This window comes from Gavialis gangeticus, unplaced genomic scaffold, assembly GCF_001723915.1.
Source record: "Gavialis gangeticus isolate Ggan-Ray unplaced genomic scaffold, GavGan_comp1, whole genome shotgun sequence".
Lineage (NCBI taxonomy): Eukaryota > Metazoa > Chordata > Crocodylia > Gavialidae > Gavialis > Gavialis gangeticus.
In genome coordinates, this window is record NW_017729025.1 from 147,598,518 (window position 1) to 147,613,642 (window position 15,125).

Genomic DNA, 15,125 nt, shown 5'->3' on the forward strand with positions numbered 1-15,125 from the left:
GCAGCCTTGGCTTTCCTGGTTTGCTCCCTGCAGGACCGGACCAGTGCAGAATAATCTTCCCTGGAGGTGAATCCCATCCTCCATCCTTTGTAGGCCTTTCTTTTTAGCCTCAGGAGGTCTGCTAGATCCCTGGAGAGCCAGGGGGGCCACTGTGCCCTCTTGCTGCCTTTCCTCCAAGATGGAATAGACTTAGCTTGTGCATGGAGGGTCGCTCCCTTGAGGAGCAACCACTCTTCTTGAACTCCCCTCCCTCTGGGGTCGTGGTCCCTTAGGGCCTCACTGATAAGCCTCCTGAGTTTGTCAAAGTCAGCTTTCCTGAAGTCAAGGGCTTCTGTGTTGCTGACCGACTTGCCAGCTTTATGGCGGATGGTGAAGGTGATCAGCTCGTGGTCGCTGTCACCCAGCTTCCCATCGATCACTAGGTCACCAATTAGGTCATCCCCAGTAGCCAGTACCAGGTCGAGCAGTGCTTTGCTTCTCATTGGCCCATAGACTTCTTGAGTCTAAGAGGAACATAGGCACACCCCATTCAAAATCCCATTTTGGTTACAGCCAACACCCAGTTCTTCCAGGGAAGATGAAAAAACCCTATGACATGTAGGAATAGGAAGAGAAAAGAATTCCTTCCAGCCCCCCTGTGACAACCAACACATCTCAGAAGTATGAGAAATACCTAAAGTAGAGCATAGGCATAATTACTCCTAGATAATCCCTGACCTCTTGGCCAACCTTTTCTTAAATACTTCCAATGATGGAGAGTCCATAGCTACACCATTGCCTCACTGTTTTAACAGTGAAGAAGTTTTTCATGATATCCAATCTAAATCTACTTTGCTGAAATGTCAAACTATTGGGTCCATGCTCTGCTCTCTGCAGTAAGAGATAAAAGGTATTTTTCCTCCTTATGACAGTTCTTCCAATATTTGAAGACTGCTGTCATGTCTTCTCTTGACTATTTCTTACAAAAGCTGAACATGCCTATTTCCTTCATTCTCCTCTCATATGGCTTGCCTTCCAGGCCCTCTATCATTTTGTCACCTGTCTGGACCCTCTCTAATGTTTTCTAGGACTTTTTAAATTATGGAGCCCAAAACTTCAGACAGTACTCTAGATGAGGCCTGACCAGTGCCAAGTAAAGAGGCATCAACACATCTCATGCGTTGCACCTAATGCTCCTATTCATGCATCCCAAAACCACATTCACCTTTTGTGGAGCTATATTCCACTGCAGATTTATATTGGATCTGTGATCTACAAAGACTCCCAGATCCTTTTCTGTGGTACTGCTATCCAGCCAGGTGTCACCCATTTTGTATTTATATTTTTGATTATTCCTGACATGTAACACCTTGAACTTGTCAGCATTGAACTTCATCCTGTTAGCTCCGTCCCAGCCTTCCAATCTGTTAAGAATCTTTGCAGTTGTGCTCCTCTTCCAATGTGTTTTCAATACTTCTTAGTTTCATGCCATCAGCAAACTTGCTCAACAAGCTATTTCTGCATCCAAATCATTAATAAGCATATTGGACAGCACTGAGACCAAGACAGAGCCCTGTGGGACTACTTAAAACCTGCCATTCTGACACGGATCCATTTATAATCACCCTTTGCTTGCAAGTATCAAACCACTTGTCTATCCACTTTATAGTACTGTCTAGCCCACATTTCTTCAGTTTGTTTATAAGTCACATAGGACCTTGTAAAAAGCCTTGCTGAAATCCAGATATGCTATATCCAGTGCATTCCCTTCATCCGACCGAGTACTTACTTTGTTGAAGAAGGAGATAAAGTCAGAATCATAGAATATTAGGGTTGGAAGGGACCTCAGGAAGTCATCTAGTCCAACCCCCTGCTCAAGGCAGGATCATCCCAACTATATCATCACAGCCAAGGCTTAGTCTAGCCAGGTCTTTAGAAATTCTAAGGGTGGGGAGTCCACAATCTCTCTGAATAACCTGCCCAGTGCTTCATTACCGTCCCCATGAAAAAGTTTTTTCCTAATATCTAACCAAAACTTCCTTTGCTGCAACTTGAGATCATTGCTCCTTGTTCTGTCAGCTGCCACCACTGAGAGCAGTCTAGCTCTATCCTCTTTGGAATTGCCCTTCAGGTAGTTGAAGGCTGCTATTAAATCCCCACTTAGTCTTCTTCTCTCCAGACTAAATAAGCCCAGCTGCTTCAGCTTCTCCTCACAAGTCATGTCCCTGAGCCCCCTCACCATTTTTGCTGCTCTCTGCTGGACTCTCTACAATTTGTTTACATTCTTTCTGTAGTGGGAGCCAAAAACTGAATACAGTATTCCAGATGTGGCCTCACCAGCACTGATTAGAGAGGAATAATTAGTTCCCTCAATCTGCTGGTAACACTTTTACCAAAGCAATTTGGTATGCCATTATCCTTCTTTACAAGAGCACGCTACTGGCTTATATTCAGCTTATTGTCTACTGTAATCCCCAGGTCCTTTTCTGTAAAGCTGCCCATCAGTCCTTAGCCTGTATCAGTGCCTGGGATTGTTCTGTCCTAAGTGCAGGACTTTGCACTTTTCCTTACCGATCCTCGTAAGATTCCTTTTGGCCCAATCCTCCAATTTGTCTAGGTCTTTCTGAATCCTGGCCCTACCCTCCAGAATATCTACTACTCCCCGCAGCTTGATGTCATCAGCAAACTTGCTGAGGGTGCACTCCATCCCATCTTCCAGGTTGTTGATGAGGATATTGAGCAAAACTGGCCCCAGAATCAACCCCTGGGGCACTCCACTTGATACTGGCTTCCAACTAGACATCCAGCCATTGATTACTACCCTTTGAGCTGACTATCCATTCAGTTTTCTATCCACCTAATAGTCCATTCATCCAACCTGGGCTTCCATAGCTTGCTTGCAAGAATGTTGTGAGAGACCATATCAAAAACCTTGGTAATATCAAGGTATATGATGTCCACTGCTCTCCCCACATCCACAGAACTGACAGTTCCTAATCACCTTCTCCTCCACATTTTTGGAAATGGATTTCTTGAGGACCTACTCCATGACCTCTCCAGGGATTGAAGGGAGGCTGACCAGCCTGTAGTTCCCCGGATCCTCCTCCTTCCCTTTCTTAAAGATGGACGCGATATTTGCCCTTTTCCAACTGTCTGGGACCTCTCCCAATTGCCATGATTTTTCAAAGATTTGGTACACTTTGTTCTTACTACCAGTAAATCCATGCCAGATGCTTGTGATCTGCATTTCCTCATCCAGATGTTTGTAAATAGAATTTCTTATAATGTGTTTCAGTAACTTTTTGGGTCTTGAGGTGAAGCTAACCAGTTTATAGTTCCTCTGGTTTTCCTTTTTCCTTTTTTGAAGAGGGGCACTATGTTGGCATTTTTTAAGAGGGGCATTATATATACCCAGTCTTCTGGCACCTTGCCCATCTCACATGACTTCATAAATATTATTGACAAGGGCTCTGAGATCTTCTCTGCCAGTTCCTTCAGTACTCTGGGATGAATTTCATCAGGCCCTGATGACCTGGATTCATTCAGACCCATCAAAAGCTCTCTAGCTGTCTTTTTTTTTTATCTCATCCCACAGCTTGTCCCCTTCCTTGTTCAAATAATCAATATCAGGTGTCTGACTGCAGCTTTTTTTTTGGTGAATATTGAGGCAAATAGCATATGGATCATTCTATCTAGTCTTGCTGGAAGAACAGATGCTATAAGCAGCATTGCTTTACTGAGGAAGGGCTTAAAAGACTCATTTAGCATTTTGCCCATTTGAGTCACAGAGGGATTCAGTTATTATCCCAAAGTCCTCAAGGAGGTTGGTGGCATATCTAGAAACTGAACTCCGGCTTCTTAACTTCAAATCCAGTGTCATATTCCAAAGCAGCTTGTTTCTACTGGAGGCACTAAGTGACCCTTCAGGTTTAGTGCCTCATGTGGCCACTTACTGAAAGTACCTATGAAGGCCATCACTGAATATACAAGCCCATGGAATCCCTTCCTCTACTGAACAGAATCACTAGTTAAACTATGTATTGATTTCCTCTTTGCAGAAGAGGTGGAGTGGTGAATAGACTGTGGCTAAGTGAGTGAAGGATTATAAGGACTAGATGAACCATGTGAAAGGCAGACAGAACGTGGGTCTCCTCCCCTCTCCCCCAACAATTTTAGGAGAATGTTTCAACTCTGTACTAGGAGCCTACTTGCATCTAAAGTAATAAAACAGGAGGTTAATCTCCATGTTCATTTAACCATGGGTTTCTGCTCTATCTACTTCACTAATGGACTCCTGACAATGATCTGAAAGAATGAGATTCCACTAAAATAAATGAGGCATTTAGTGAAATTAGTCCTTATGTTATAGCAAGGTGTCAGCTCTGCTATAAGTTAAATCTGAGCTTGCTTTCTGTTTAAAAGGTAGGCTACTCTAAGAGTCCTAACATCAGCATGTTTCATCATCTTGAAAACTGCTCTGTCTCCATAACTTACATTTGGGTGACCTGAGCAAGGGCTTCCCACGATACTATCCCCTGGAAAAACAACATTTTACTAAATGAATTCAAAAGCCTGGATTCTCAATCTCTTGAAGGCAAAAGTTCAAGTTATGCTGACTTGGAAGATACTTAGGTTTAGACAACCACAAGGTATTAAGCTCAATATAGTAGTAACTGGATGAAACTGTACTGTGTATATGTATTATATAGGAATTCAGACTAAATAATCTAATTGTCCTTTCTGGCCTTAAAATCTAGAAGTGCATAATAAGTCAATAGAAGGAAAAAGGATGTGCCCTCGTTATCATTGCATTCCACATTTATATGGCAGCATTTTTCCATATGCATTTTAACTGCATTTGCAGTTAGCTGACTGAAGGTAGGATGAGTTGGAGTAGTTTGACACAATGGAAATATGCTAAGGGCTGCATGTGCCTCAGACAATATGCTTCAAGCATTCTTCATTTCAGCACCAAATTTTATAGGTTGTCTCAGTAGAGGTTCACAGGATGTCTTTTTCCAGGTCTTTGTCAGCAGTCAGGTGATGTACATGGCAAAATTCTATAAGGAAAGATTTAAAGCAGTCTCAGAAGGAATTCCCAGAAGAAGTGTGGCAAAGAAGTAACATGGCAAACCTGGGGTGGCTAGGTTGGAATACATTTAATGCTTTGAGCATAAGCTGCCATCACCACCCAAAAGCAGACAGCAGAGATCTGAAGCCAAGAAATGAAGAATTAAAGGAATACAAATTTCAGCCTCTGGAAGCCAGGAGATACAGAGGTGAGGAAAAAAATTATCCCCGTGATGCAACCTTAACTCTATTTGCTTTGAGTGATGCCAAAATATGGATATACATACAAATTAGAACATCCAGTAGCATCAGATGCTGCAAAAACACTCTGGGAACAGACCACAATAAAGCTGAAGGATAAATTCTATCATACTCTCATTGCTAAGGCAAAACTTATAGTCAAGTCTGAAGCAAATAGGGGTTAGAGTTAAGCTGACATCATGAAGATAGTATGTTTCTCACCTCTGTATCTCCTGATTTCCAGGTGTTTGAGTTTGCATTCCTTTAATTCTTTCTTTCTTGGTTTCAGATCATTATGGTGGTGATAGTAAACTATTGGACAACCATAATTCTATGGTAAGGATTGTTGCTATTTAATTGAATATACACAACTAAATTTACAAATTCAAAGTTAACTGTTTGTGCATGCTGTCTTGGAGACAGCACAAGGTTTGGACTCCAGGAGACCTGGAAGTTTTATCTGCAGCTCTGTCACTGACTTGCTACCTGTCCTCTACTTTACTTTTCTAGGCCTCTCTCTGCCCTCCAACTCTGACTATTCAGACTGAATCCTTCATGTCAGATGCTGTCTTTCATTAAGTGTTCATCCTATGCCTACCACAATGGATGCCCAGACTTGGGAGAGGCCTCTACTGTGAAAGAAAAAGTTTAAACATTACTAACTGAAGAGCTAGGGCTATACTCAGGGGATGTGCAATCTCCTCTTTTTTTCTAATTTCAAAGCTTCAGCTTTCAAAAGTGTATCTCACCCAATGAGGGGGTGTGTTTCCCAACAAAAGGGTTAAAATTACCAATTCCATTACAGGGAGAGAGGAGACCGCTTTAACAAGGATTTAGATCTTATGCCATGCTAGGTACCAACTAATCAATACTAGTCAAAGGTGAAGGCCAGAGAGCAAAGCCAGGAATTGTTGCACAAGCTAAGCAAAGTTTAGTGAACCAAAAACTTGATAAAACATATGTTTAACTCCATTTTCTGTGAAACGTTCCACCCTTTCTTTAACTTGGTCCTGGAACAGGGACCATGTGCATTGATCCTCCTGATGAGTGACACAGGCACACAGAGATTTCATTGGAAGTCCTTAGACTACTCTATGTACAACAGTTCTTTATTACCCCTCCAGTTAACATGCCCTGACTTTTGCATGTAGCTCTCTATTCATGAAAGTCTGGATCCAAACTCTTCTGGTAAAAGGGCTTGCAAGCAGTTTACTTTCTGTCCAATGGCTTCATCGCAAAGGATTTTTTTACCGTATCAAGTTTGCCATACACAGACTTTCTCTCCTCTCATTCACCAGAGTGTCCCTGTTTCTGGAAATGATTTGTGGTTTGGAAATGCCCTTTTAGGCTTCAAAGAACTTAAAATTTGCCATACCAGATCACACAATTGGAACAGTCTAATTTCATCTCCTCTTGTAAAATATACCTGGTGCACTTCAGAAGTTAACAACATGTACCATCAATATTTGGTTCTTATATCTATATTTCTATCCGCAATGATTCAGGAAATCATTACTCTCTCCACCCTAGTCCTTATTAGATTCTACTAGATGTTGGGAAGGGTTGTTATAGAAAGCAAGTGAAGGATGATGGGCTCCCCCTTATCCCCCCTCATAAATATGAATAGGTATAATGAAAACACAGAACATCACAGGAGGGCTTCCAAAATCATAGCAAAACATAGCACAGCCCCTTTCAGGACTGGTTTGGCTAAACTCCCCCCATTCAAAGAAGTTGGCAAGAAAATTAGGAATTTTGTCTGGGGTAAATTCCTGTATGTGAGGATTTTAAGTCTCGGGTAAATTCATGAAATTCTGGATTGTACGGTAGAAGGAGCCTACAGTTGTACACATACAATTCATACATGTTTCTGTTTTGCAATCCTTGGATTTAAACATGGGTAAGCAGCCCATTAGTAGCCATGTCCCATATTCAGCTAGTCTCCTTCCTCACTTCTCTTATACTCTTGTGCCATCTATATGGGCATCTACAGGTAATGTTCTCTGCCTCCTTTATTCACATCAAGGTAGTAGCTTGCTCGGTTCGGACTGTTTGTAAAGTAAGGTGCTGCGCAGTGGAACTAAGACATCAGAATGAGTCCCTAGGGAAAACAGTGATCCTGAAAAGAGCATTTCTGTTGCTCTCCAGCCCTGACACCTCTGCAGCGGTACATCCACTTAAACATGGGTCACCTAGAACTGACTCCGAGAATAGCCCTGCTGGGAATGATATATATTTATACTGGACTTCTCTGCCCTATTGACACAGGCTTGGCATTACCTCCAGTGTTGTCAGGCAGGTTGCCTGTATCCATGTGAACCTGAACTGGGATTTGTATTTTTACCTGTAAGGGATGAATGGAGACTCAGGGCACAATTCATGGCAGCAGAGAAACTGGAACTGGAGTTCTCTGTGTCGTACTGGTTCTTGTGACATATGGTTTTATATTGCCACCTCGTGGTGAGAATGCATGCAAAACAGCTGAATAAAGATGGCTGACTAACAAGTTAGGGCTGTGATGTATTTATTACAACTCGTAAGAGATGTAATGAAGAATTTTGCCAGGTACTGGATGCTTCTTGCTCATTCAAACAGCTGAGTATTTCCTGTGACTTGATGTGTTGCTCACTGGTTACATTATTTTCCCCCTAGAATGTAAAATGGGGCAGCTCTGTACCAGGTCTGCAAAGGTACAGAAATCTGGAGACTTTTATAACAATGACCTAATGCCTCAATTTGCATGTGATGTTATTGTCAAATGTCTTGGAATCCAACATGAAGTGTTCCTACTCCCCATTTTACAGCACAGGTGTCTGCTACCACAATTGTCAACAGCTGAAAATGAGGTTGGGACCATTCCGACCAAAGAAGCCAAGAGGACGATGAAGGTCTAGGTCTCCTTCACGTGCATGTGGTTGAGGAGTGAATGAGTACAATTGATGTCCCAATGGGAACAAGGGAACAGAAAACCCACAGTATGTTCCCTCCTTCTGCTGTTGCATGGAGTGGAAAGTTGTGATAACATACTGAAAAAGTCACTTACAAGTGCTACTGCAAGGGCTACTGCAGTCACGCCATGCACTGATTTCCACTGGGTGATGATGTGCACATTCAAGACTGCCTTGACACCAAACTCTTTCAAAAGTCTGAAGGGGTGATTTTTTAAGAGTGAAAACTATCCTCATTTATCATTTATAGTGCAAAGTGGAAGCCTCTAACATATTTTATGCTGTAAGTAGAACAAAGGCCAGTACTTTTAAAAAGTAAGTGTAACACAGCAAGAGAGGACAGTCCAAACAGAATGAAGACATGAGTTTCAAACAAGAAGGCATACAAGACATAAGACATACTGTTGTTATAGAGATAACTTGTTTCTGCTTGTGTATCATAGATTGGAGGAAAGTGTAGGCTGGAAGTGTGGGGGGAGGTAAAAAATTGATAGCTCTGGTTTGAGTGAGGCATAACACATGCACATTCCCCATATATCCCCTCAAAAGCTCTTTGCAACAACCACTGCTAATTATCCCGCGCCTCAATCTTCTCCTACAAGACATAATCCTACTAAAGGACAAAGGTGCTCTTTCCCCTCTGCAAGGAAAGGCAACATGGTGCAGGAAGAAACATGGGGAAAGGGCACAGGGAAAGGGACACCCAGGGCATGGGTGAAGTGGAGCACAGAGGAAGAAGAGGGTAGGGAAAGGGAATGTGGAGCAGCTGGGAGCTGCTGCAGCTCTTGTGTCAACTGGGGCTGGAGGCTGAAGCCAGAGCTGCTGCTACTGCCTGGCTTGGCCGAATGCTCCATGCCCTGCAGCGGAGACAGAGCAACTGCAAAGGTAGGCAGGCACACAAGGGAGACAGGAAGACACCGGGGGAGAAGGGGGTGTGACAGTAGGGGGGCAAGTGGTAAAGGGTCATGGACATGGGGCATAGGACAGGCTGCTGGGCCCCCAGCCACTGATTTCTCTAATACTACTTTCTCTGTGGCAGTGCTAGGAGGAATGAATTTAAGATGACCTTCTGATAACTAGATTCTAGACATGGAGAAATTAAAATATTTACAATTTGCCATGTCTATAATCTAATAATTGGAGGGTCGTCTTAAATTCAAGGTCATCTTAGATTCAAATAAATATGGTACATTCTCTTGTTAATTTTAAACCTGTCATCTACTAATTTCAGAAGGTGCCCCCTATCTCTAGTATTCTGGGACTTCTTGAACAACAGTCCACTGTTCACTCGGTCCATATCCTTCATGATCTTATAGACCTCTATCATATCCCCCCACATCCCCAGCCTTCTCCTTTCCAAACTAAAAAAGTGCTTGCCTTTTTAGTCTCTCCTGGTATGGCAACTGTTCCTTGCCCTTGATCATTTTCATTGTCCTTTTCTGTACTTTTTAAAATTCTAGTACATTCTTTTTTAAAGATGCAGAGACCAGAATTGCACACAGTATTCAAAATGTGGGTAACTCCATAAATTTATGTAATGGCATTATGATGTTTTCCATTTTGCTATCAATTTCCTTCTTAATGATGCCCAACATTGTATTGCCTTTTTTGGTCAGTGCTACACACTGAGCTGATGCTTTTAGAGAATTATGTAAGTTAATCAATGTCTGTTTTCTGTTTGTAATAGCTAGTCTAGAACCCAGAACCTTAACAGAGTTAAGATCCTTGGTTTTCAATGAAGAAATGAACCCCCGAAACAGAACCTACAAGGAAGAGAAATTAGCTTGTATGGCCAAAAGGAGTATAGCATATTACCTTTTCTGGCACAATTACAAATCTGGCCGATAAAGACAACTATGCTGATAAGGCATACTTGAATTTTTCAAAGCTTGACATAGTACCTAATGAAACGCTGATTTAAAAAAAAATTGTAGTGTGCATACATTGAATGAATTAAAAACTGGCTCAGTAACAGATCTCAAAATGTAGTCTTTAACGGGGAAACCTCAATAAGAATGACCATTTCTTGGTTCAATGCTATTTAATAATTTTATCAGTGTTCTAGATCATATTATAAAATGTGTGCTCATTAAGTCTGCAGAGAATACAAAATAAGCATGGGGTAGGAAATAGTGAGGCTACTGTTATAGACTGATCTGAATTGCCTGGCTAAATGGCTACAATCCAGCAAAATGCATTTTAATACAGCCAAATGAAAGGAATTCAACCTGGCAACAAAGAATGCAGAATCTATTTACCAGATTGGGGCCAGGGGGGTTGGGAATCTGTCTTTAAAAAACAATGGCTCAGAAAAGGACACAGGGTTCATAATAATTAACCACCTCAACATGAAGTTTCAGTACAATGTTATGAATAAAAGTACCGGTGTGATCCTTAGGGCTAAAGTTCACAGTCAAAAAGCCTGAGGCTGAATCAATTCAATCTTTGTAGGTTAATCTAAGCTGTGTAGATTGAACCAATAAGCAAGTGAACAGACATTCACTTTTGATTCCAGAAATGCAGCCAGGTGTCTGCAGTAGCTCAGGCCAGAAGCTGGGGGGCATTAAAGCACACTTCCTTGCTCAGCTGGAGCAGACAGCTTGGGCTAAGGTTACTCCACCTACTCTGTGAAGCGAGGTCTGCAGAGGAGGTGAAAAGCATCCTGGGATGCTGGGGGACTGAGTTCACTTGAATTGGGAGGGGATCTGGGAAATAAGTTCAATAAACCATTCTAACCTAAATCAGTTAAGTCTAATACTACATCCATCTAGGTTTATATTAAACCATTTTTGGGCACTTTGAAAGTGGTTTATGTGCACTGAACTTCTGTTGTTACAGATTTGAACCTGTTTCCAATCACTTATACTGGCTTATATGTAACTTCTGTCCCTAGCCTAGATGTATAAGAAGAGAAATATCAAATAGAAATAGGGAAGTGATCTTGCAATGCATATAACATTGGTAAGACTGCTATTAGACTACTATGTCCTCTTCTGGTGTCCATGCTTCTAAAAATGTGGAAATGGACATGGATGGAGATCAAAGTAGGGTCACAAAATTGATCCCAATCTTGAGAATAAGTAAGACTTTAAGAACTGAATCCACTCAGATTACTGAGAAGAGGGCTGAGAAGTGTTTTGATCACTGTTGGGAAATTTAAACCAACACTGGGAGATACTTTGGTCATTCAAACAAAAACCATACTAGGTCCAATGGCTACGAGCTAAAATTAGACAAATTCAACCTCAAAATACATGTAATTTTCTAGCAGGAGTGGGTAATTAAACACTGGAACAACCAAGGAAGGGGATAGACCAACCATTGGTTGAAACTGTTGAAGAGACAAAATACCTTTCTAAAAGTTGTGTTTTAACACAGCTTCCAGGAAGAACAACAGACAGTGTATAAAGAACATCGACCTGATTGCTCAATCTATTAAAAAATGAAAAACAAGCACAAATTTTTTTTTAAAAATCCTAGGAGCCATAGGATATTGAGCATAAGGAAATGTAGGCTGCATATCACTGCCTCAGATCTGTTAGATTCATTTAGGGTGAGTGTTGGACTGCTCCCACACTACTCTCTCATCCAGGGCCTGATGAATTCTGAGGTGGCTCAGCCAGGTACAAACTTCTCCCACATTGCAGAACTCTAGTTGGCAGCTGAATATTAAATTTTTAAAGAACTTATGTGCTGATGTCTGTATGAGTCTGCAGACAGCCTGAAACAATGGTTCCAAGAAGCACCAACTTCCCTCTTTCAAATAGATGATGATTCAAATGCTGATTGGTGACTTCTTCCAGCCAACCACAAATTGCCAATTAATCTGCTTTTACCTGATTCCCAACTGTTTCCTCTGCCTCTCTAGGTGCTAAAAGATGCTCCTGCCCAGCCCCTTCCTGACAACCCTCAGGAAGCCATTTTACATGCTCCACACAGACATCTCTGGTACCCTATAAATTGGTTATCTGGGACGGTGTAAAACAAATTGAACTGAATGCCACCATGACAGACTGTACTGAGTATGTTATTTATTTCCATACTTCATTTCTTACATTGCCTTTTCCCCGCAACCTGCCACACATCATTTAGCCTGGGGTGCCTTAATACTGCAGTGTCAAATGACTTTGTTTCTTAATATAAAACCTTCTGTCCTATTATGCACCAGGCCTTTGTCTTCAGGAAACCAACAGCCTGAAGCTGGAAGACAACAGGAAAATCATTACTGTTAAGTGTATGAAGACAGGAAGGGGCAATGGGGGGAAGAGGAGGGGGAGAGAGAGTGAGAGCACACAATATCACACAACACCCTTTGTAGAGTGAGTACCACTTCATCTCATCTCCCTACTACCAAAAGACTTTACTCAAATCAGCAGCTTGCTTTTTCTACCTGATCCTCACTACCACTTCTTCACCTATTTTCTGGGCTGGAAGAGGAGATCAAGCTGTGGCTCTCAGCAAATCATGAAGGACAGATGGTAGGTAAAGTCTGAAGATCAAATTATTACGCTCTTTTTGCTGTAGAGAGGGGAAGGAAATACATTTGCTTTGTGTTCTTCAGCAGTGGTCATTCACCATTAGAAAGGGTTAAAGTTAGCTTGGAGAGAACAGTGTGGGGAAGAGCCCTGCACTGGCTGGTTGCAGAGATGGATAAAATGACTTAATCCAATATGGGTTTTTTTTTCCCATCCCCAAATGCCACAATTTTGTAATCAACTCTGAATCAGCTAATGAAGTTACCCATTCACGTTCTCTAATGCTTCTCTGAATTCAACCTCTCACCTCTGGAATGATCCAAAATGTTACAGTGCCCTGTCCCTCGCTTCCCCTTCCCCACAGCCTTGAGGAGAAAACTGGCTGACTTCATTCTCTGACTGGAAGCCCGCAATAAGGTCATCACCCCTTCTTGAGCACCATGCATTTTCAAACATCCCCAGCTAAGGTTCCACTCAGCACTAGGAAGTCTTTTTTGTCTGCACATGAAAAAATACCATAGTCCCCTGGTGGCATGTAGTTCCCAAAATGCAGGCAAAACAAAAAAGCAAAATAATGAAAGAAAAATCTGATGGGGCAACTGCACAGCTTTGCATGGAACAGTCTACTTCTGAAGTCAGCTGCTAGACAGATGGTTTGAAAACCAAACAAAGTAGTAATAGCTTGTCCTCTGCTGAAGGGTCTCATCCTTTTCCTATTTTGGTGATTTGCAAAACTTCCATTGCAACTAAAACAGCCTTTAGCCTAATCAGGATCATGTCTAGTTTTGGAATGGAATATATTGTTTGAATTTAAATTGTAGTTACATATGGATGGAAAGAAGGCATTTGGATGTGGAATTAGATTAGACTTGAATTCTGGTTTAACCAGAAACTTCATAAAATATATAAACAAGCAAAAGCATTTTAGGAGCATATAAATGTTTCCAGTCAGTCACTTCAAATGGTTTTGCCTCAGTTTTGTCCTTTTATTACAAATTAATGATTTTTTGTGTTAAAAAAAAAAAAAGTTATGAACTAAAGTGGAGCTTTTCATTTAAAAATGAATGTTTTGACAAATACATTTTGGTAAAACAATAAGCAAATTGTTAAAACCAAACCTTTACTGCAAACAGCATTGGGTTTTGACATATTGTCTAGCAACTAGCTTTAGAATTCAGAACTATTCAAATCAGAACTAGGAAAAGGGCCTGAAGTTTTAGGTTCTGACCTGGACCCAAAGCTGGGTGAGGTATTCTGGAGCTTAGAAATTCACCCATTACATTCAAAAGAGGTAGGGATTCAAGGTGCTGGTCTGGGTCCATCCACGAGTCTTCTGTCTTTGCAACAGAGCTTCTCTTAAAACCTCTTTTCTCTCATGCTTCAGTCACTGATACTACATTTTTATTACTATAATGGTTTCATGTGTTGTTTGATCTTCTGTTATGGCTCGGGTACTATACTTCCTGTGTCTGCTCTACTGGAGTTTTACTTGATCTTCCCCATTATTTGGAGAATTCCATTGCAGGAATACTTGATCTTCCATTTCACAGCTCTCGGGAATGTTTTATTTCTATTTTCTATCAAAGATAATACAACAGATGCTCAGCTAATGTAAATTGGTGTAGCTCCTCCCAGTACTAGAAACCCAAAGGTTTCTGGCCAGAGGGTCTTGCTCTTCTATTAAGGGTCATATTGATCACCAAATCCGGCTTCAGGAAGGGATTTTACCCTGAGGTCAGATTAGCATCTCCAGTCTATTTTGGAGATTCCTTCATTTCACAAGTGCCTGTGAATGCAGAGGATTGGACTCAACATCTCGGGAAGCCCTTCTAATCCTGTTTCCCTGTGGTCCTAGAGCCATTCCCTCCAGTGGACAGGTTAAGGGAGACTTTTCAAACACAGCTGCTTCTGAAATCATGTTTAAGGTCTGATCAGGAAGACGTGCATAAGCTATTACAAAAACTCCATTGGGCCTTTAAACTTGCAAACAGCTCTTACCTGCTAAGAGAGGAAGGGCTTTATATTAGCTCTCCACAGTTGGACAAATAAGCATGTCCTTTATATCAAAACTGTGATAAAAGGGGGACGATAAGAGATGGCAGAAAACTATGAGGAACAGCTCTAGAGGTAATCTTCTTACCCTTGCCTCAAGGCCTTACATCAATTGCCCACTACCCACTTATGTATAATCCCCTTTAACAAGTACAATGTTTCTTCATATTATAATTACACTACAAGATAAAGGTCCCATATGAACAACTAACCACTTAGTAAATGATAGACTATGTTGATAATTACAAACATTGCTACACTAAGAAAATAAAACCCTTTTTCTAAGTTTCCTCATAATCTTCCCCATAGGCAGTCCTCTTACTATATATGAGCTCTGTAGAAGCCTTAACCAACTGTCATA

The 15,125-nt window shown here is 41.4% G+C and overlaps 1 long non-coding RNA gene across 1 annotated transcript in view; it reads right to left on the reverse strand.

The window, feature by feature from the left end:
* Positions 1–4,552: 4,552 nt before the first annotated feature.
* The window catches only part of LOC109299174, a 144,920-nt gene continuing 134,347 nt past the window's right edge, over positions 4,553–15,125 (reverse strand). Inside the window, exon 3 of the long non-coding RNA XR_002097788.1 lies at positions 4,553–5,039. This is a non-coding gene — a long non-coding RNA (uncharacterized LOC109299174). The remainder of the gene's footprint in view (positions 5,040–15,125) is intronic.